The sequence below is a fragment of the Chiloscyllium plagiosum genome, unplaced genomic scaffold (assembly GCF_037043375.1).
Source record: "Chiloscyllium plagiosum isolate Xiang-an unplaced genomic scaffold, Cpla_swu_hap1 HiC_scaffold_7, whole genome shotgun sequence".
In the NCBI taxonomy this organism is placed as follows: Eukaryota; Metazoa; Chordata; class Chondrichthyes; order Orectolobiformes; family Hemiscylliidae; genus Chiloscyllium; species Chiloscyllium plagiosum.
Window position 1 is genome coordinate 44702064 of NW_028270145.1, and position 22586 is coordinate 44724649.

Here is a 22586-nt window from a genome sequence, read left to right on the forward strand (position 1 = left end):
CAGTGCTAACCACTGGGCCACCATGCCGTCCTCCTTTTATATTTTTGCAATTTGATTACCATGGTGGTTAGTCTCTGGACATACTCACTAGAGGTTGATGATGTACTTCTAACAAATTAATGTTCGTTTACTATACAAGAAAAACAATGATAATTTGGAGAGGTATTATAATAAACAAAAAGAAAGATTCAACTCCTGTAGCAATATCCTTTACTGACACTAAACCCCAATACTGCCTCTCCCCTTTTATTCTTTTTTTTTAACTTAACAAATGAGCTATGAATAAGTACTTTCAGCAACTTTCTCAACATTCACCAGATGTGATTGTCTTTGATTCCCCCCAAATGCAGACTAACTCACTAATCTTTCATCACTGAACTCTTTCCAGCACTGATGGCCTAGAGACTACCAAACTAAGTTACCAGTCTGCTGGATATGGATCTTTCTGTCATTGTGAACTTAACCTGCTTTTGACCTCTATCTGTATGTCATAAAAGCACAATTTGGTAAATACTTCCAGCAATTATCACCCCGCATAGCTGATCTAGTCATTTAGCAGAAGTTTCAACCTTGCTTGGAAATACTGTTTGAACTCACTTCCTGACATTTTTTTAAAAAAATTACATTCATTGAATTGAAACCAAAATTTACCCTTTTACCTCTATTTTTGGATCAAAATTCTCATCTAATCATGACAATATACTATAAAATGTCATCTCATTGATTTTAAACTATTTCTCATTAACATTTGGTTAAGTGAGTCACTGGTACATAGCCTATGCCAAAGATTAATTTATGGTACAGAGACTTTAATTATTTGTCGGACTTATTTCATTTTAGTTTAATAGACTGAAAGCAGATGCTGTCATCTTCTTCATTAATACCTTGGAGGACACTCCCACACAAATTCAAATGATCATAGCAAGTATACAAAGCTTGACAGAGAAGCAGACACTCTTTCATTTTTACTTAATTTACTGTGATGAATACTTTCCTTGGAGTAGTCTTGAACATCAAATTGAGAAAATCATTCAGTATATTGTCATCGTTGTTGATCTTATTTAATTATTTCATTCAATGTTCATGTTCTTAGTGATTGACTTGAGAAAACTATTAGAAATGTGTCCCAAAATGCTTTCATAGTTTTTTGTAGTATAATTGACATTTTGTAATATGAATTTATGAGCATTGTTTTTGCATGAAAATGAAATCTATGAAGAAATAATCTACACCTGATTAAAGTCATTCAATGTAAATAGCACTGATACCACATGATTGTTGCCAGTAAGTATATTTGTACATAAGGTACTGCTTGTTCTTTTGTTGCTTGCATTAAATTGCTTTGGGAAATAACAATGTGTTTTCTTTCGGAGAAAAGTGGGTCAGGTCTAAGCTATTGTCAATATTCAGAAAGTATCTCAAAAGAATGTTTGTTTGGGCAACCCATTGGTTTTAAAGTGCCCGAAACAAATTCTCGTGAGTGACTGTAGGATTAAATCTGACCTTTAGAGTGTTCATTTTCTTCTGATGCATGTAACAACTGCTGTACATGGCTCACTCCAAGTAGGTAAGATGATATCCTTGATAAGAATGAGAACACATATAAATTATTGAGGCAAGATTTTCTTGACGTAGACATATAAAAGTATCAAAAGGAGCTGCTGATCATTTTCTACCATTTTGAAGACAATCCTGCTTTGTTCCCAATTTTTAAAAATTAAATGCTTGTCATTGTCATTGACACATTTAGAGCAGTTCTGCTTCTGACGCTAAATTTTGAGCGCCTTGCTCCAATATAACATTGTTATGCGCTACAGCCTCAAAGTTGTACTTTAGCCCTCATCCCAGATGACTTTATTAATGCTTCGATGGGAACGATTCCATTAGTGCTTCTGATAAGATGCTTGAGCTGAATTGCCAATTTCCACATAATTGTCATTTCATGAGAGTAGTGATTGAGAAACGGACTGAGAGTGCTTCAGATATATTCACAAGGACTTTAAAGCTGGTGTAACTGTCATTTCATGACTCTAGCTGGATTCAGATGCAAACTCCAGAAGGAAAGGAATAGGAATCCAGTCCATAATATTTAGGTTTGTCCTGTGCTGCTCCATTTTGTAGGGCTTTGAGAAAGGTTGTCCAACACAAGGTGCTTTCTTTCAAACCACCGCTTTTTCATGATAGCTGTGTGACCATGTTTGATAAATTTAAAATCATAATCCTACCAGTAGGAGGAAGCAATGGACATTTGATTGGATTTTCAAAAACTATGCAGTATTTCATGGAACAGAGTGTTTTTCAAAAAGTTTGACATCGAGCTCAACAGAGTTGGAAGTGAAGTCTCTACTATTGAACCTGATCTTCTGCTTGGAGTATGTGTGTGACAGAGAGGTGTGAGAGGAAGAAACGTTAGCTGGGTAGGGCAGAGAGAGGAACAAATTAAAGGCTGAGGGAGTGCACATAAAATATGCCTTCTGCCCAAACTATCACTTTCCAACTCAACTTCTGAACATTCTCCATAATATGATTGGATTAATAAGGCACACACAAGTTTTCCATCTTTGCTCCAAGTGAGATCCTTATGTGGATGATTAATTCCCACTTACAGTCCTCCATCTACCTCCACTGCTATAAAATGCTGGTCAGTGGCAGGTGGATGAGAATTGGAAGTTTTTTTTACTGAATATGTTGAAAAGGTAGGAACAGAGAGTGGTGTCGGGAGATCATAATTTGACTGTGCCCTACATGCACCTGCAGTATCCCCGGTGATGTAACCACTTCATTCTAGTTGCTAGACAATGTTTTTCTGATTTGGTCGGAAATAGGGATTTGGACCCCGATGGGAAGAGTTGCATATGAATAAGCAATGAAGTTCAAAGTTCAGAAGAGTGTGCACAGAAGCATTTGACAAAAATTTGATACTGAAACATTAGTAACTTTACACCAGTCAATTAATGGACAGCAAGGAGATCACAGATGCTGGAGGTTTTGAAAAAGAAAATATACTGCAAGCACTCAGTAGGCCATTGAACACTTTTGGAGAGATCAGATGAAAGAATGTTTCAAATGTATTGACAGAAAAATGTGTAGTTTTGATGTGGTTACCTCCTTAAAACTCAAGGTCATGATAAACCAAAAGTTCCATCTTCAAACAAACTATTCATTGAATTCTACAAGATTTTATTATGGATCTATTCTATTTGTAACCAATGTGATTGACATGTAATTGGCACGTTGTGTCAGAGAGGTTGAGAGAATGACTAAAGAACACCAGATAGAATTTAATATACATAAATGCAAGATACAATATGTTGGCATTGCTTTGAAACATTATGCAAGCAGTGACTGGGTGTTCACTGGAAAGAAAGTTGAATGACAAAAAGAATCTGAATGTCATTTTTGACTTTTCAGTCCAAATTAGCAGTTAATCCAAGCTTGATTTAAATTGTGGATTCTTCTTATGTTGAATATAAATTATAGGACAGAAAATAAAAGGCTGGTCCTTAGTAAATTGAAATAGAAGGCACCAATGGGACTCAATACTGTTCTGCAGTTTCTGCCTCTCTAAGTGCTATGTGTTATTCTGAAAGTATATAAATGACTTGTGACATATTTGGAATATTGATGCAACTTTGGGCATTTTGAAAAATTTATTGATCTCAGAGAAAGCAGCAAATATGATTATTAGAGCTTAAACTATCAGCTTTGAACAAATAAGTGTTTTTATTGAGAACAACAGTTATTGAACAGGCACGATTCAGGTATTTTGTTTATTTGCTTGTGGGACCTGGGCATCACTGGCTGGCCAGCATTTATTGCTTGTCCCGAGTTGCCCTTTAGAAGGTGATGGTGAGCTGCCTTCTTGAACTGCTGCAATCTATGTACTGCAGGTAGAGACCCACGTTTCCTTTAGAAAGGAATGGTGATATATTTCTAAATCAGGACGTTGTGGCTTGGAGGGGAACTTGCAGGTGGTGGTGCCCCCATGTGTCAGTTGCCCTTGTCTTTCTGGATGAAAGTGGCCACGGGTTTGGGAGGTGATGTCAAAAGACCTTTGGTGAATTTCTGCAGTGTGTCTTGTAGATAGTACGCACTGCTGCTACTGAGCCTCGGTGGTGGAAGGAGTGGATGCTTATGGATGTGCTGCCAATCAAGCAGCTGTTTTCTTTTTGGATGGAATTAAACTTATTGAGTTTTGAAGGAGCTGCATCCATCCAGGAGGTGGGGAGTATGCCATCACATTCCTGACCTGTGCCTTGTAAATGGTGGACAGGCTTTGGGGAGTCAGGAGGTGAACATCGAACATAGAACTCAGAACTCAGAAAAGTACAGCACAGAACAGACCCTCCGGCCCATGACGTTGTGCCGAGGCTTCATCCTAATGTATAATAAAATAACCTTACCGCATGCACCCCTCAATTCACTGCTGTCCATGTGCATGTCCAGCAAGCGCTTAAATGTCCCTAATGACTCTGCTTCCACCACCCCCGCTGGCAATGCATTCCATGCATTCACAACTCTCTGCGTAAAGACGAGATTTACTGTGGTGAGTTACTCACCAAAGTATTCTGAGCCTCTGACCTGCTCTTGTAGCCGTGTTTAGGTGGCCAGTCGAGTTACGTTTCTGGTTAATGATAATGCTCAGGATTCATTCACCATTGAATGTCAAGGGGTATTGGTTAGAGGTGCCCAAAATTCTCAGATGTTGATAATGCAAGCAGGTTAACATAAACTGTGATTGCAGAACTAGACGACGTAACTATTACTTTTACACTTGAAGGATGGTATGTGTCAAAATAAAATGGGCTGGATATAACATGACCTCAACACTGTCCTATTCCCCCTTGTCCATGAACTCCCCACATACGTTCGAGACACCACCCACGCCCACCACCACCTCCAAGACTTCCGTTTCCCTGGCCCCCAATGCCTCATCTTCACCATGGATATCCAATCCCTCTACACTTCCATCCACCATGACCAGTGCCTCCAAGCCCTCCGTTATTTCCTCTCCAGATGTCCCCAACAGTACCCTTCCACCGACACTCTCATTCGTTTGGCCAAACTGGTCCTCACCCTTAACAATTTCTCCTTCGAATCCTCCCACTTCCTCCAGACCAAAGGGGTAGCCACGGGCACACATATGGGCCCCAGCTATGGCTGTCTCTTTGTTGGCTACGTAGAACAGTCGATCTTCCATAATTACACCGACACCACTCCCCACCTCTTTCTCCGCTACATTGATGACTGCATTGGCGCCACCTCGTGCTCCCGCGAGGAGGTTGAGCAATTCATCAACTTCACCACCACATTCCACCCTGACCTTAAATTTACCTGGACCATCTCTGACACCTCCCTCCCCTTCCTGGACCTCTCCATCTCCATTAATGATGACTGACTTGACACTGACATTTTTTACAAACCCACCGACTCCCACAGCTACCTGGATTACACCTCTTCCCACCCTACCTCTTGCAAAAATGCCATCCCGTATTCCCAATTCCTCCGCCTCCGCCATATCTGCTCTCAGGAGGACCAGTTCCACCACAGAACACACCAGATGGCCTCTGTCTTTAGAGACCGCAATTTCCCTTCCCACGTGGTTAAAGATGCCCTCCAACGCATCTCGTCCACATCCCGCACCTCTGCCCTCAGATCCCACCCCTCCAACCGTAACAAGGACAGAATGCCCCTGGTGCTCACCTTCTACCCTACCAACCTTCGCATAAACCAAATCATCCGCCGACATTTCTGCCACCTCCAAAAAGACCCCACCACCAGGGATATATTTCCCTCCCCACCCCTTTCTGCCTTCCGCAAAGACCGTTCCCTCTGTGACTACCTGGTCAGGTCCACGTCCCCCTACAACCCACCCTCCCATCCTGGCACCTTCCCTTGCCACCGCAGGAACTGCAAAACCTGTGCCCACACCTCCTCCCTCACCTATATCCAAGGCCCTAAAGGAGCCTTCCACATCCATCAAAGTTTTACCTGCACATCCACTAATATCATTTATTGTATCTGTTGCTCCTGATGCGGTCTCCCCTACATTGGAGAGACTGGGCGCCTCCTAGTAGAGCGCTTTAGGGAACATCTCCGGGACACCTGCACCAATCAACCACACCGCCCCGTTGCCCAACATTTCAACTCCCCCTCCCACTCTGCCGAGGACATGGAGGTCCTGGGCCTTCTTCACTGCTGCTCACTCACCATCAGATGCCTGGAGGAAGAACGCCTCAACTTCCGCCTCGGAACACTTCAACCCCAGGGCATCAATGTGGACTTCAACAGTTTCCTCATTTCCCCTTCCCCCACCTCACCCTAGTTCCAAACTTCCAGCTCAGCACTGTCCCCATGACTTGTCCGGATTTGTCCTACCTGCCTATCTCCTTTTCCACCTATCCACTCCACCCTCTCCTCCCTGACCTATCACCTTCATCCCCTCCCCCACTCACCTATTGTACTCTACTCTATGCTACTCTCTCCCCGCCCCCACCCTCCCCTAGCTTATCTCTTCACGCTTCAGGCTCTCTGCCTTTATTCCTGATGAAGGGCTTTTGCCCGAAACGTCGATTTCGTTGCTCCTTGGATGCTACCTGAACTGCTGTGCTCTTCCAGCACCACTGATCCAGAATATAACATGCTCTGACCAAGTGGATTTTCCGCAGGGGTGCATCAAATAAATTGCGTGGCTGACATACCACATTCCCAACCACCACTGAGCTCTTCATAGTGTCATAGAGTCATAGAGATGTACAGCATGGAAACAGACCCTTCGTCCAACTCGCCAATGCTGACCACATATCCCAACCTAATCTAGTCCCACCTGCCAGCGCCTGGCCCATATCCCTCTAAACCCTTCCTATTCATATACCCATCCAAATGCCTTTTAAATGTTGTAATTGTACCAGCCTCCACCACTTTCTCTGGCAGCTCATTCCATACACGTACCACCCTCTGCATGAAAAAGTTGTCCCTTAGGTCTCTTTTATATATTTCCCCTCTCGCCCTAAACCTATGCTCTCTACTTCTGGACTCCCCACCAGGGAAAAGACTTTGTCTCTCCCATTATATACGAGAGTTGGAGGGTGTCTGAAATTGGCAACTGCCCCATCTTATACAATTAATAATTGAGAATTGAGCACAATTAACCACATTATCATTTTGGGGTCAAGATTAGAGTGGTGCTGGAAAAGCACAGGAGGTCAGGCAGCATCCGAAAAGCAGGAAAGCCCTTCACCAGGAATGAGCATTGAGCATGTTCAAGACAGAAATTGATTGACTTCTGGAGATTAATGATACTGAAGGATACGGAAAGGGTGTAGGAAAGTGACATTAAGATAGAAGATGGTCCATGATTTATGTGAATGTCAGGGTCGCCACAATGGGATAAATAGCCTACTTTATCCTGATGTTTCTATGATTAATTACACTGATATTATGTTGTTCATTATTTTTTCTGGAATCATGTAAGTGTTATTTGTGGTGTACAGTTAATAAGAGCTAAATATTGTGGATCATAATATTCTTTTGATAACTGCACATTTTAAGAGAAATCAAGGAGAACTTCAATTGAATTTTATTTTGAAGAATGTTTTTCTTGTGACTATTTCTTTTCTTTTTTTAACAAATACATTAAGGACAAAAGGGTAACTAGGGAGAGAATAGGGCCCCTCAAAGATCAGCAAGGTGGCCTTCGTGTGGAGCCGCAGAAAATGGGGGACATTGGTGAGTTGGACGAAGGGTCTGTTTCCATGCTGTACATCTCTATGACTCTATGACACTATGAAGAGCTCAGTGGTGGTTGGGAATGTGGTATGTCAGCCACGCAATTTATTTGATGCACCCCTGCGGAAAATCCACTTGGTCAGAGCATGTTATATTCTGGATCAGTGGTGCTGGAAGAGCACAGCAGTTCATTTTGTGGGCGGCACGGTGGCACAGTGGTTAGCACTGCTGCCTCACAGCGCCAGAGACCCGGGTTCAATTCCCACCTCAGGCGACTGACTGTCTGGAGTTTGCACATTCTCCCCGTGTCTGCGTGGGTTTCCTCCTGGTGCTCTGGTTTCCTCCCACAGTCCAAAAATGTGCAGGTTAGGTGAGTTGGCCATGCTAGATTGCCCGTAGTGTTAGGTGCAGGGGTAAATGTAGGGGAATGGGTCTGGGTGGGTTGCGCTTCGGCGGGTCGGTGTGGACTTGTTGGGCCGAAGGGCCTGTTTCCACACTGTAAAGTAATCTAAATCTAATCTAAATGAATATTTTGCATCAGTATTTACTGTGGAAAAGGATATGGAAGATATAGACTGTAGGGAAATAGATGGTGACATCTTGCAAAATGTCCAGATTACAGAGGATGAAGTGCTGGATGTCTTGAAATGGGTAAAGGTGGATAACTCCCCAGGACCTGATCAGGTATACCCTAGAACTCTGTGGGAAGCTAGAGAAGTGATTGCTGGGCCTCTTGCTGAGATATTTGTATCATCGATAGTTACAGGTGAGGTGCCGAAAGACTGGAGGTTGGCAAACATGGTACCACTGTTTAAGAAGGGACAAGCCAGGGAACTATAGACCAGTGAGACTGATCTCGGTGGTGGGCAAGTTGTTGGAGGGAATCCTGAGGGACAGGACGTACATGTATTTGGAAAGGCAAGGACTGATTAGGGATAGTCAACATGGCTTTGTGCGTGGGAAATCATGTCTCACAAACTGGATTGAGTTTTTTAAAGAAGTAACAAAGAGGCTTAATGAGGGCAGAGTGGTAGATGTGATCTGTATGGACTTCAGAAAGGCGTTCGACAAGGTTCCCCATGGGAGACTGGTTAGCAAGGTAGGTCTCAAGGAATACAGGGAGAACTAGCCATTTAAATACAGAACTGGCTCAAAGATAGAAAACAGAGGGTGGTGGGGGAGGGTTGTTTTTCAGACTGAAGGCGTGTGACCAGTGGAGTGCCACAAGGATTGGTGCTGGGCCCTCTACTTTTTGTTATTTACATAAATGATTTGGATGCGAGCATAAGAGATACAGTTAGTAAGTTTGCAGATGACACCAAAATTGGATGTGTAGTGGACAGTGAAGAGAGTTACCTCAGATTACAACAAGATCCTGACCAGATGGGCCAATGGGCTGAGAAGTGGCAGATGGAGTTTAATTCAGACAAATTTGAGGTGCTGCATTTTGGGAAAGCAAATCTTAGCAGGACTTATACACTTAATGGTAAAGTCCTAGGGAGTGTTGCTGAATAAAGAGACCTTGGAGCGCAGGTTCATAGCTCCTTGAAAGTGGATTCGCAGGTAGACAGGATAGTGAAGAATGCGTTTGGTATGCTATCCTTTATTGGTCAAGAGTATTGAGTACAGGAGTTGGGAGGTCATGTTGTGGCTGTACAGGACATTGGCTAGGCCACTGTTGGAATATTGCTTGTAATTCTGGTCTCCTTCCTATCAGAAAGATGTTGTAAAACTTGGAAGGGTTCAGAAAAGATTTACCAAGGATGTTGCCAGGGTTGGAGGATTTGAGCTTTAGGGAGAGGCTGAACAGGCTGGGGCTGTTTTCCATGGAGCATCGGAGGCTGAGGGGTTTACAAAATTATGAGGGGCATGGATAAGGTAAATAGGAAAATCCTTTCCCTAGGTTTGGGGAGTTCAGAACTAGAGGGCATAGGTTTAGAGTGAGAGGGAAAAGATATTAAAGAGACCTACAGGGCAACGTTTTCACACAGCGGGTGGTACGGGTATGGAATGAGCTGCCAAAGGAAGTGGTGGAGGCTGGTACAATTGCAATACTTAAGAGGCATCAGGATGAGCATATGAATAGGAAAGGAAGGGATATGGGCCGAGTACTGCCATGTGGGACTAGATTGGTCGGCATGGATGGGTTGGACTGAAGGGTCTGTTTCCATGCTGTACATCTCTATGATTCTATTTATGACTAGAACAAGTTGTATGAAGCTTATAATGATCAAATTGTACATTCACTCATGTTGGACACCAGACATCAATAGGTAAGTAGAAATGTCTGGTTTGTTTGGGGAATGGGTACCATTTTAATAGCAGATAAGGCAGTGTACATATTGGCATGAATTGTCCGTGGAGCTGCTGTCTGTATCAGATTCCATTCTGCTCCTTTTTTTTTCATCCCAATTGTGCTTCACATTGTGACTTCCTGTCTCAGCTTCTTCAGAAATGTGAGGTATACCTGAATGGTTGGGGAAAGACATGCCATGACCTTTTTTTTTACACAGCATTAACTGCTATATTCTAGTAGGTCTTCAATCTTGCTATATACAATGAAATCATAACATTCAAACTTGGTTACATTGACACTCTGGTTCTGTAGAGGTCCGACTCCCGACTCCCACAGCTACCTGGACCACACCTCCTCCCATCCTGCCCCCTGTAAAAACGCCATCCCATTCTCCCAATTCCTTCGACTCCGCTGCATCTGCTCCCAGGAGGACCAGTTCCAAAAACGCACAACCCAGATGGCCTCCTTCTTCAAGGACCGCAATTTCCCCCCCGACGTGGTCGACGATGCCCTCCACCGCATCTCTTCCACTTCCCGCTCCTCCGCCCTTGAGCCCCGCCCCTCCAACCGCCACCAGGACAGAACCCCACTGGTCCTCACCTACCACCCCACCAATCTCCATGTACAGCGCATCATCCGCCGTCATTTCCGCTACCTCCAAACGGACCCCACCACCAAGGATATATTTCCCTCCCCTCCCCTATCAGCATTCCGTAAAGACCACTCCCTCCGTGACTCCCTCGTCAGATCCACACCCCCCACCAACCCAACCTCCACTCCCGGCACCTTCCCCTGCAACCGCAGGAGGTGCAAGACTTGTGCCCACTCCTCCCCCCTCACCTCCCTCCAAGGCCCCAAAGGAAACTTCCATATCTGCCACCGATTCACCTGCACCTCCACACACATCATCTATTGCATCCTCTGCACCCGATGTGGCCTCCTCTATATTGGGGAGACAGGCCGGCTACTTGCGGAGCGTTTCAGAGAACACCTCTGGGACACCCGGACCAACCAACCCAACCACCCTGTAGCTCAACATTTCAATTCCCCCTCCCACTCCACCAAGGATATGCAGGTCTTTGGACTCCTCCATCGTCAGACCACAACAAAATGACGGTTGGAGGAAGAACGCCTCATCTTCCGCCTAGGGACCCTCCAACCACAAGGGATGAACTCGGATTTCACCAGTTTCCTCATTTCCCCTCCCCCCACCCTGTCTCAGTCAAATCCATCGAATTCAGCACCGCCTTCCTAACCTGCAATCTTCTTCCCGACCTCTCCGCCCCCACCCCAGTCTGACCTATCACCCTCACCTTGACCTCTTTCCACCTATCACATTTCCGACGCCCCTCCCCCAAGTCCCTCCTCCCTACCTTTTATCTTAGCCTGCTGGACAAACTTTCCTCATTCCTGAAGAAGGGCTTACGCCCGAAACGTCGATTCTCCTGTTTCCTGGATGCTGCCTGACCTGCTGCGCTTTTCCAGCAACACATTTCCAGTTCTGTAGAGGTCACCAGCCATTCCTGCTAGCAGGCTAGCAACTCCAACATAATGTTCATGGCTATGACAACTAACAAGTCCACAGCAGTAACTTCAGATCAGTTGAGCTGTTTGGCTTTCATCAATAGAAACTTACAAGGAGGTTCAGGACAATGTACACTGTGCAGTGGAACTCTTAGGTGAGTCAGTCCAAGATGTATTACATTCCACAATTGAAGACCCGGAGGAGACCAGTGATCCTGAAAAGCCTGATGTGCGAGTTGCTGGTTAGGCGAGCATTTATTACTCACCCTTAATTGTCCAAGAGAAGGTTGTGATGAGGTTTTTTCTCGAACTCCTGTAGTCCTTGGAGTGTAGGGACATTTGCAGTGCTATCAGGGAGGGAGTTCTAGGGTTTTGACCCAGCAACAGTGAATGTATGAAGTTGAAGTTTGTAACATTTTTGAAAGATAATTTGGAAAGAAGCAGAAATATACAGATTGGAGCAAGTAAATTGAGTAAAAAAAGATTAAGATGCATGGGATCCATGGTGTATTGGTTGCTCGGATTCAGAATTGGCTTGCCCAAATAAGGCAGAGGGTCATGGTGGAAGGGTGCTTTTTCTGGCTGGAAGTCTGTGACGAGTGGTGTTTCACAGGGATCTCTGCTGTTTGTGTTAAATGTAAATCACTTGGATGAAAATGTAGCTGGATAGTTTAGTAGGTTTGCAGACAATGCAAAGATCGGTGGAGTTGTGGATAGTGTGAAAAGTTGTCAAAGGATACAGCTGGATATAGATCAGTTGTAGATATGGGTGGAGAAATGGCAGATGGAGTTTAATCTGTGTAAGTGTGAGGTTCTGCACTTTGGGAGATCAAATGTTAAGGGAAAGTATTGGCAGTTAATGGCAAAACCCTGATCAGCATAGATATACAGAGGGATCTTAGGGTTCAAGTCCATTGCTCCCTGAAAGTGGCTACGCAAGTAGATAGGGTGGTAAAGAAGGTGTATGGCATGCTTGCCTTTCTTGGTCAGGGCACTGAATACAAGAGTTAGGATCTCATGTTGCAGTTTTCTAAAACTTTGGTTCGGCTACAATTAGAGTATTGCATTCACTTCTGGTCACCACATAGAACATAGAACATAGAAAAATACAGCGCAGTACAGGCCCTTTGGCCCTTGATGTTGCACCGTTCCAAGCCCACCTAACCTACACTAGCCCACTATCCTCCATATGCCTATCCAATGCCCGTTTAAATGCCCATTAAGAGGGAGAGTCCACCACTGCTACTGGCAGGGTGTTCCATGAACTCACGACTCGCTGAGTAAAGAATCTACCCCTAACATCTGTCCTATACCTACCACCCCTTAATTTAAAGCCATGCCCCCTTGTAATAGCTGACATTACAGGAAGGATGTGGAGACTTTGGAGAGGGTGCAGGAAAGGTTTAATAGGATGTTGCCTGGATTAGAGGGATTAAGGGGAGGCTAGAAAAACTTGGGTTTTTATTTCTGGAGTGGCAGAGTCTGAGGAGAAACTTGAGAGAAGTCTATAAAATTATGAGATGCATAGATAGAGTTGATGGTCAGAATCTTTTTCCCAGAGTTGAAATGTCGAAAACTAGGGGCCATGCATTTAAGGTGACAGGGGGAAAGTTCAAAGGAGTTGTGAGGGGCATGTTTTTTACACAGTGATAGGAGTCTGAAATACACTGCTGGGTGATGGTGGAGGTAGGTGTGGTAGGGGTATTTAAGGGACTTCTCGATTAAGTCCAAAAGCAAGGAATGGAAGGAAAAGGACCAAGGGCAGGCAGAAGGGATTAGTTTCATTTGGCATCGTGTTTGGTACAACATTGTGGGCCATTTCCTTGCTGTACTGTTCTATGTTCTATGTAGAGTATGTGAATAATTATCAAATATGAATATTACTGATGCATTAATCAGGAGCACAATGGCACAAATATGTTGACGTACCAAGGGTGAAATCCAACAGACATGAAATGTGAAATATCAGCTATTCAGTGTAACTATAAAGGAATCTGGGCAGTTGGCCATTGCCTCTTTTTGTGTCAATTACTTTCTTACATTATTTCATTTTCAAGTGGCACTCAGCAAAATGAACGTTCCACATTTCTTAGCAGTTCAAAGAGAACATGAAGTAGTTTCCTAGGTGATGCATAGTACCGTAAAATGAATGAATAATATGTTTGCAATGGAATTGTCAGTATGGACTACATAGTTATATATAGAAGTGCAATAAACCATTTTAAACAAATGGGAATGCTGGTGCCAGGAAACCATTCACCCCAGTAGGTGACTATTTGCATTTAATATTTTTCACAATTTTTAAGCAATCAGTTACCAATAGCTGATTGATAATATCTGGTAGTAAATATTGCTGGGACTAACAAGTAAAGAAATCCAGCTGGCCCTTTATGTGAATCTTGATCCAGATGTTTACTGAAATTTCTGACACAGGCTTTGAATGAGCATTAGCAAGTTTACATGGCACTAACCTGATCTCTTTTCCAGCATTAAGTTCCCATGTTAGAGTTTTAACATTTATGCAGCTAACTTCTGAGGTGCACAGCAGGTATTTTCATATTTTGGGGAATGTTCAGTATTAGGTTCAATAATCAGTCAAGACCAGTTTGTAATTAAAATACAGTCTATTTTATTTTGTTACCGGCCGGAATCCTGCCCTGTTGCAGATATGAATGCAGCATTGTTGAAAGAGAAGGACGTTTAAACATCTTAACTGGTCCTGGTATCAGAAAATAGATGTTTCTACAAAATGGGAAAGCAAGCCAGCATATTCTAAATATCACCCTCAAAAGTGGCAATTTGAGCATAATGATGTGGTATTGTTGAAATGAAATTCCTAGTTCTATGAGCCTTTGATGAAAAGAATTACCTGTAAGATACCTAATTTGATCTCTCTATCCTTGTGTACATACATCAGGTTAGCAACACACTGAAAAAGATCAGAGGATTCAAATAACATTTCCTTGGTGAAAACATCTAGCTTTTAGTAAATTGAAGATTTCAACAATTATTAGATGATAGTGTGCTCTAATTGTGGAAGCCAACAACTATTGATTTATGGCAGTCTCTCACTACTTCAAATGGCATCAGTTTTAAGGAATATGGCTGACAAAACACTGTCCTCTATGACCTCAGATACAAACGGTCCACAGCAGATGGAATATACTATTGATAATGGAGAATACAAATGGTTTGATACTGTGGTATTGACTGCTGACCAAAATATTTGAAGAAACTATTAGTCTCACTTCCTGTTAATCTGTGGAGATCGAAATCATCCCCGGGCCCAGATTTTGGGAATCGGTGCTAATGATACAAAGCAGAATAGTCACTCTGCAGATGGGATGCATTCTTTGTTGCTGTCAGAAGTAAAGGTGGATATTGTGGAGGTTCTGACCTTCCAATTCTTCTTGAACTAAGAAGTGATGATGGAATACTGGTGCACGGTAAATTTCACACCTGCAATAACAAAAAGAATGACAAATACAGGCCAATAAGTGTAACATCAGTGCTGAGAAATGTCAAGGGCAATAATCTGGGGCAAAATTAATTTGTTCTTATAAAGTTATTAAAGGCATTGTTCATATTTCACCAAATTAACTGTGTTTATTGATGATGTAATGAAATGGGTTGGTAAAGATAGTACAGTTGGTGTGCATTTTGAGCTATCAAAAGATGTTTGATTAAAATACCACAGAACAGACCTGTAACCACACCATTAACTTGTTAACTGAAGTGAGATTAAAGGACAATGGCTGCATGAACATAAAAGATTCCAGGTGGCATAAAATATCCTAGTAGACATTAGTAATGAACAGTTGTTTGTCCAAACTGGAAAAAAGTGTGCAATGCTATCCCCTAGAGGTTAGTGTAGAGGCCACTGTTTAATTGATATCTATCTGGAACGCAGGTTATAATTCAAAGATTGCATATGACACAAAACTCAAGAATGATATAAATAGTAAGGCAAACCGCAGTGGATGTGGACTGCTGAAATGGGCAGGGAGACCTGAAGTGATTCAATTTGGGAGGGTGAGTGAGAAGAGACTGTGAATACAATATTCCAGTTTTGAAGTACAAAGCAGGAAGTGTGAGCCCTGATGACCAAGTGTGGGCGATGGGGGAGGGATTAGGGAACGTACACACAAGCCTTGTAGGTGGTATGACAAATTGAAAAGGTTGCTGAGAGGTGTACGAGATCCAAGGCTTTATAGAACAATGCATCAAGCAGGACTCTAACTTCTAAAGGGAAGTGAGCCCTGATGCAGGTTCTAGGTTAAAATCCTGAAAAAGAGAGTTTGATTGAGAACCCAATACAAATGTAACTTCTTCCAGATTTGACTTGAGTTTGCCATGGATTGGGGAACACCCATACAGGTGTCAGGATAATTATTAAAATATTCAGGTGAGTAATTCGCTTTGATGTTAACTCTTAACTTTAAAAGACAGTGTCCAAGTTTCCCAACTTCCCTACATCTTGTCAGTGTCAAAGAGGCAGGAACACTGCAGGCATTCTGATTGTTTAATAAAATGGATTTGCAGGAATTGTTCAGCTTGTGGCCAGCGACAGTGAAAGGCTTGTACTTAGAAGAATTGTTCTGGGAATCTGGAATCACTACTTCTCTAATTGAAACTTAACTTTTGAAAGTTATTTCCAATTTTACCTTGCACATTTTTTTCATGTGATTTCCAGTATCATTCTGTTCATTTCATTGGCACTGTAAAAATGAGAGAAAAACACACACCAGGAGCCTGGGCCTCTGGTGAGGAACAACAAGTAGCAGCCACACCAGCAATAGTAAAGCAAGGGCCATAATCATGGCTGTGGAACCAGCAGTAACAATGTGAGGGACAGCAACAATCCCAGCAGCAAAGGATCTGGGCACAGAACTGCACTGGAAGGTGACACCTCCAGCACAGGATCTACTCTGAAGGCGGTGAGCTTCAATATAATGGAGCTATGGTTGAGAGTCTCATGCTTTTGCAGCAGGCCATTGCTGACATCTGCAGTCCCCTGAACCAGCTTGTGTTTTCAATGATTTCAAGGTCACCACAGCTTTGAATTTCTTCACCTCCAGTACTGTCCAATATGCATGGGAGATAATTTCAGAATATTGTAATCTATTTTTCGCAAATGCATCTCCCAGGCCACAGATGCTTTGGCAAATTCACAGAATTGGTATATTTGGAAAACACGGATAATGCCAGTCAGACACAGAGAGCTGTTAGTTTCACTAAAGATCGTAGAACAATACAGCGCAGAACAGGCCCTTTGGCCCTCGATGTTGTGCCAACCTGTGAACAAATCTAAGCCTATTTCCCCTACACTATCCCATCATCATCCATGTGCTTATCCAAGGACTGTTTAAATGTCCCCAATGTGGCTGAGTTAACTACTTTGGTAGGCAGGGCATTCTACGCCCTTACCATCTCTGAGTAAAGAACCTGCCTCTGACATCTGTCTTAAATCTATGACCCCTCAATTTGCTGCTATTGCCCCCTCGAACAAGCAGACGTCATCATCCTAGGAAAAAGACTTTCACTGTCCACTCTATCTAATCCTCTGATCATCTTGTATGTCTCTATTAAATCCCCTGTAAGCCTTCTTCTCTCCAATGAGAACAGACCCAAGTCTCTCAACCTTTCCTCATAAGACCTTCGCTCCAGACCAGGCAACATCCTGGTAAATCTCCTCTGCACCTTTTCCAATGCTTCCACATCCTTCCTGTAATGGGGAGACCAGAACTGTACACAATACTTCAAGTGAGACCGCACCAGCGTTTTGTACAGTTGCAGCATGACATCACTGCTCCAGAACTCAATCCCTCTACCAATAAAACCTAACATACCATGTGCCTTCTTAACAGCACTATCAATCTGGGTGGCAACATTCCGGGATCTATGTACATGGGCACCAAGATCCCTCTGTACATCCTTACCACCAAGAATCTTTCCATTGACCCAGTATTCTGCCTTCCTGTTTTTCTTCCCAAAGTGACTCACCTCTCATTTACTTGCATTGAATTCTATTTGCCATCTCTCAGCCCAATTCTGCAGTTTATCCAAGTCCGCCTGTAATCTGCAACATTCTTCCACACTGTCCAGCACTCCACTGACTTTAGTATCAACTGCAAACTTACTAACCCATCCACCTCCTCCTGCATCCAAGTTATTTATAAAAATGACAAACAGCAGTGGTACCAAAACAGATCCTTGTGGCAAACCACTATTAACCGAACTTCAGGCTGAATATTTTCTACCAGCCACCACTCGCTGCCTTCTTACAGAAAGCCAGTTTCTAATCCAAACTGCTAAATCACCCTCAAACCCATGACTCCGCATTTTCTCCAACAGCCTACCATGTGGAACCTTATCAAAGGCTTTACTGAAGTCCATGTACACCACGTCAACTGCCCTACCCTCATCTACATGCTTGGTCATCTTCTCAAAAAACTCAATGACATTTGTGAGACATGTCCTATTCTCGACGAAACCAGGTTGACTATTTCCAATCAAATTGTTGCTTGCTGGATGATTATAAATCCTATCTCTTATAATCCTTTCCAAAACATTTCCTACAACAGATGTAAGGCTCACTGGTCTATAATTACCTGCGTTATCTTTGCTGCCCTTCTTGAACAAGGGCGCAGTATTTGCAAACCTCCAGTCCTCTGGTACTAAACCTGTAGACAATGACAACTCAAAGATCAAAGACAAAGGATTGGATTTATCCCCTCGGATAAATCCCATCTGGCCCATGGGACTTATCTACTTTCAGACATTCTAGAATTGCTAACAACTCCTCCTTACTAATCTCAATCCTTTCAAATCTAATAGCCTGTCTCTCAGTCTTCTCCTCTACAATATTCTCCTTTTCTTGAATGAAAACATTTGAGAAATATACGCACCTCTCTGATCTCCACAGGGTCCACACACAACTTCCCACTTCTATCTTTGACTGGTCCTATTCCTATCCTAGTCATTCTTTTATTCCTCACATACCTATAGAAAGCTTTAGGGTTACCCTTTATTCTACCTGCTAAAAACTGCTCATGTACCCTCCTTGCTCTTTTTAACTCTGTCTTTAAATCCTAACTAGCTAATCTGTAATTCTCCATCGCCTCATCTGAACTATCTTGTTTTATCGTCACATAAGCATCCTTCTTCTGCTTAACAAGAGATACAATTTCTTTAGTAAATCATAGTTCCCTTACCTTATGACTTCCTCCCTGCCGGACAGGGACATACCTATCAAGGACACACAATACCTGTTCCTTAAACCAGCTGCACATTTTGATTGACCCCATCCCCTGCATTTTACGACTTCATTCTATGCCTCCAAAGTCTTGCCTAATCGCATTATAATTGCCCTTCCCCCATCTATAACTCTTGCCCTGTGGCATGTACCTATCCCTTTCCATCGTGAAACTAAACATAACTGAATTATGGTCACTCTCTCCAAAGTGCTCACTTACCACTAAATCAAACACCTGGCCTGGTACATTACCAAGTACCAGATCCAGTGTGGCCTCCCCTCTTGTTGGGAGGAGCACTGGGCAGCTGTCCATTCCTTTTCTGTCTCCATGCCTGAAGCTACCGTGTGAGCTCTTCTCTATCCACATCATCCTCAGCCTCGAAGATGTGCCACATTGACTCCAGTCGCTGATTGAGCTTTGAAACCTAGAGCTCATGCTTCTGCAGCTGACAACATCTCCTGCACTGTGGTCATGTTTATGACTTGGCGCATATTACAGCTCTGTCTTCAGATCTATCCAGAAACCCGAATGACTCACAACTGAACCGGCTGAAATGATTATTCTATAATTGCTCTGGTGTTGATTTGACTCTGGTTGTCACATCTTTCCTGACTCACTGTTAGGTCTACTCATAGGAGTCAGCTAGTGAGTCTTCAGAAGAGCATGCCATATGCTGTAAGCTAGTCAGTGATATTGTAAAGAGTACTGTGTGGATCCCTGTGGGAGATGTAGCTCCTCCTTGTATAAGTAGTTCAGATCTCAATGCTCACCTTCAAGTAGTCATAAAATAGCTAGTCATTAAAGATGTGGAATCCCTTCTCATTGATAAATACTCCAGAATCATCTGAGGGTATTTTGATTGCCAATTGTGTGCATTCAATAACTCCCTGCACTTGTGGGAGTCCAGCCACAGGTCTCTGGTACAGAGTCTGTCCCAGTTGCACAGAAGGAAAGGGGGGGAAAGGAGGAGAGTGATAGTCATTGGGGGACTCAATAGTTAGAGGGTCAGATAGAGGGTTTATTGGGAACGAAAGAGACTCACAGTTGGTGTGTTGCCTCCCAGATGCCAGGGTCCGTGATGTCATAGATCATGTCTTTGGGGTCCTGAAGGGAGAGGGTGACAAGCCCCAAGTCGTGGTCCATGTAGGTACCAATGACATAGGTAGAAAGAGGGATAGGGATGTAAGGCAGGATTTCAGGGAGCTAGGGTGGAAGCTAGAACAAAGAGTTGTTATCTCTGGTTTGTTACCTGTGCCACGTGTTAGCGAGGCGAAGAACAGGGAGAGATATCAGCTGAACATGTGGCTGCAGGGATGGTGCAGGAGGGAGGGTTTCAGGTATACGGATAATTAGGACTCATTCTGGGGAAGGTGGGGTCTTCACTTGAGCCAGAGGGGTACTAATATCCAGAATGGGAACTTTGTTGGTGCTATTCGGATGGGTTTAAACTAGCTCAGCAGGGGCATGGGAATCTGTGGTGTAGTTCCAGTGCTCAGGAGAGTAGGGAAGACATGGACAGAATTTCACGGTCACAGGAGTGTGCTGGCAGACAGCAAGCTGGCTTGAAGTGTGTCTACTTCAATGCCAGAAATATCCGAAATAAGGAATGTGAGCTTGCAGCATGGATAGGTACTTGGAACTTAGATGATGTGACCACTTCAGAGACATGGATAGAACAGGGTCAGGAATGGATCTTGCAGGTTCCAGGGTTTAGATTTTTCATTAAGAACAAGCAAGACAGTAAAAGAGGGGGAGGTGTAGCTTTGTTAGTCAAGGACAGTATAACGGCGGCTGAAAGAACTTTTGACGAGGACTCGTCTACTGAGGTGGTATGGGCTGAGGTTAGAAACAGGAGAGGAGAGGTCACACTGCTGGGAGTTTTTTTATAGGCTTCTGCAAAGTTCCAGTGATGTGACGGAGAGGATCGGCAAAATGATTCTGGGCAGGAGTGAAAGGAACAGGGTGGTCATTATGGGGGGCTTTAACTTCCCCAACATTGACTGGAAATGCTATAATTCTAGTACATTGGCTGGATCAGTTTTAGTCCAATGTGTGCAGGAGGGTTTTCTGATACAGTATGCAGAGCAGGTAGAGTATCAGTCTGCTCTGGTCCCACTCTCAAATCAGTTTTCTGTTTTTGAAGCTGATGCTGAAGTTGGTTCCTCAAGGGGGTGCAGTCAGAGTCAAGCTTCTGACCGACTGTACAGGATGAGAGGGAGAAAGAAGAGGAACAATTGTGAAAAGGGGTTCACTTGTTTGGAGAAATAGAGGCATTTCTGTGGCTGGAGACCAGACTCCAGGATGGTATGTTGCCTCCCTGCTGCCAGGGTCAAGACTATCATAGAGCAGCTGCAGGAGATTCTCTGGAGGCCACCGTCCACATTCGTACCAATGACTTATTGGAAAGGGGATCGTAGTCATGCAATCAGAATTAACAAAGTTCAGATTGCATTGTGTAAATACCATGTTGTGGCACTAACAGAGAACCTGGCTAAGGAAACACAGGGCTGGATATTAAATATTCCTGACTGCAAGACATTCAGAAGAGACAGAAAAGAAGAAAAAGAGAAAGGGTGGCAGTTTTGGTTTAGGAGAGCTTTGCAGTGCTGGAAGAGAGGATAATCCTAGAGGATTCAAGAACTGAATTGATTTGGCTAGAGCTAAGGAACAAAAACAGCCAATGAAGAGATAACAGGTTGAATGACCACTTTCAGTGCTGTAATGTTTCTGTGAATTTGTGATTCACTTTAATGTGGGTAAATATGGTCATCAGGGCTGGAGAGGACGGATCAGAACACCACACATTTCACACACCAAGCTTTAGTGATGGCATCAGGAATTAATATTCTCAGTTATATGGAATGACTCAAGAAATTCCTCAGAGGAGGGAAGTTTAAACATTGATTTCGTAGAGATTTAATGGAGTAGTGCAAAACTGTTTCTAGTTGCAGAAGGCTAAGTAATAAGAGGTAAAAACAATGACTGCAGATGCTGGAAACCAGATTCTGGATTAGTGGTGCTGGAAGAGCACAGCAGTTCAGACAGCATCCAAAGAGCTTCGAAATCGACGTTTCGGGCAAAAGCCCTTCATCAGGAACAAACTCGCCTTTTATTCCTGATGAAGGGCTTTTGCCTGAAACGTCGATTTCGAAGCTCTTTGGATGCTGACTGAACTGCTGTGCTCTTCCAGCACCACTAATCCAGAAATAAGTAATCAGAGGTCTTGGATCAAAAATAGTTTTACAAAAAAAACCCAGCAATAATATAAGGAAAATATATTTTGTGCAATGAGCAGTTATGATCTAAAATGAACTGCCTGAAAGGGCAATTGAAAAAAATTCAGTTATAATTTTCAAAACATAATTGGATCAGTCCTGAAATTTACAATGTTGGGGGAAACAGTATGAAACTAATTGTATCACTGTTTCAATGAGCAAGCACAGGCCAATGGCGTCCTTCTGCACTCTATCATTTTGTACTTCTGTGACTGATATCACTATTGGTACATATTAGTGACATCTTTCAATTCTTAACCCAAACACCTGTATCTTTTATTACTACTTGGGTTTAATTCCCGAATCCCTTGCTTATTGCAGCTGTAGCAGGAACCACCCAATTCTCCTTGAAAATGAAACTACTAACTTATCATGAAATAACATTTCACCAAAAATCATCTGACATTTATAATCATTCCTGGGCTTACTGCCAACATTTAAGCACAGAATATTTTGAAGGAATGGTACATGTTTTGATCAATAGTCTTTTTCATTTGAATTGTACTA

General features: G+C 43.1%; 1 protein-coding gene across 2 annotated transcripts in view; it reads left to right on the top strand.

Moving 5' to 3' along the window:
* The window catches only part of pde1a (phosphodiesterase 1A, calmodulin-dependent), a 605934-nt gene that overhangs the window by 117916 nt on the left and 465432 nt on the right, over window positions 1-22586 (top strand). The gene's annotated exons all lie outside the window — the stretch shown is intronic.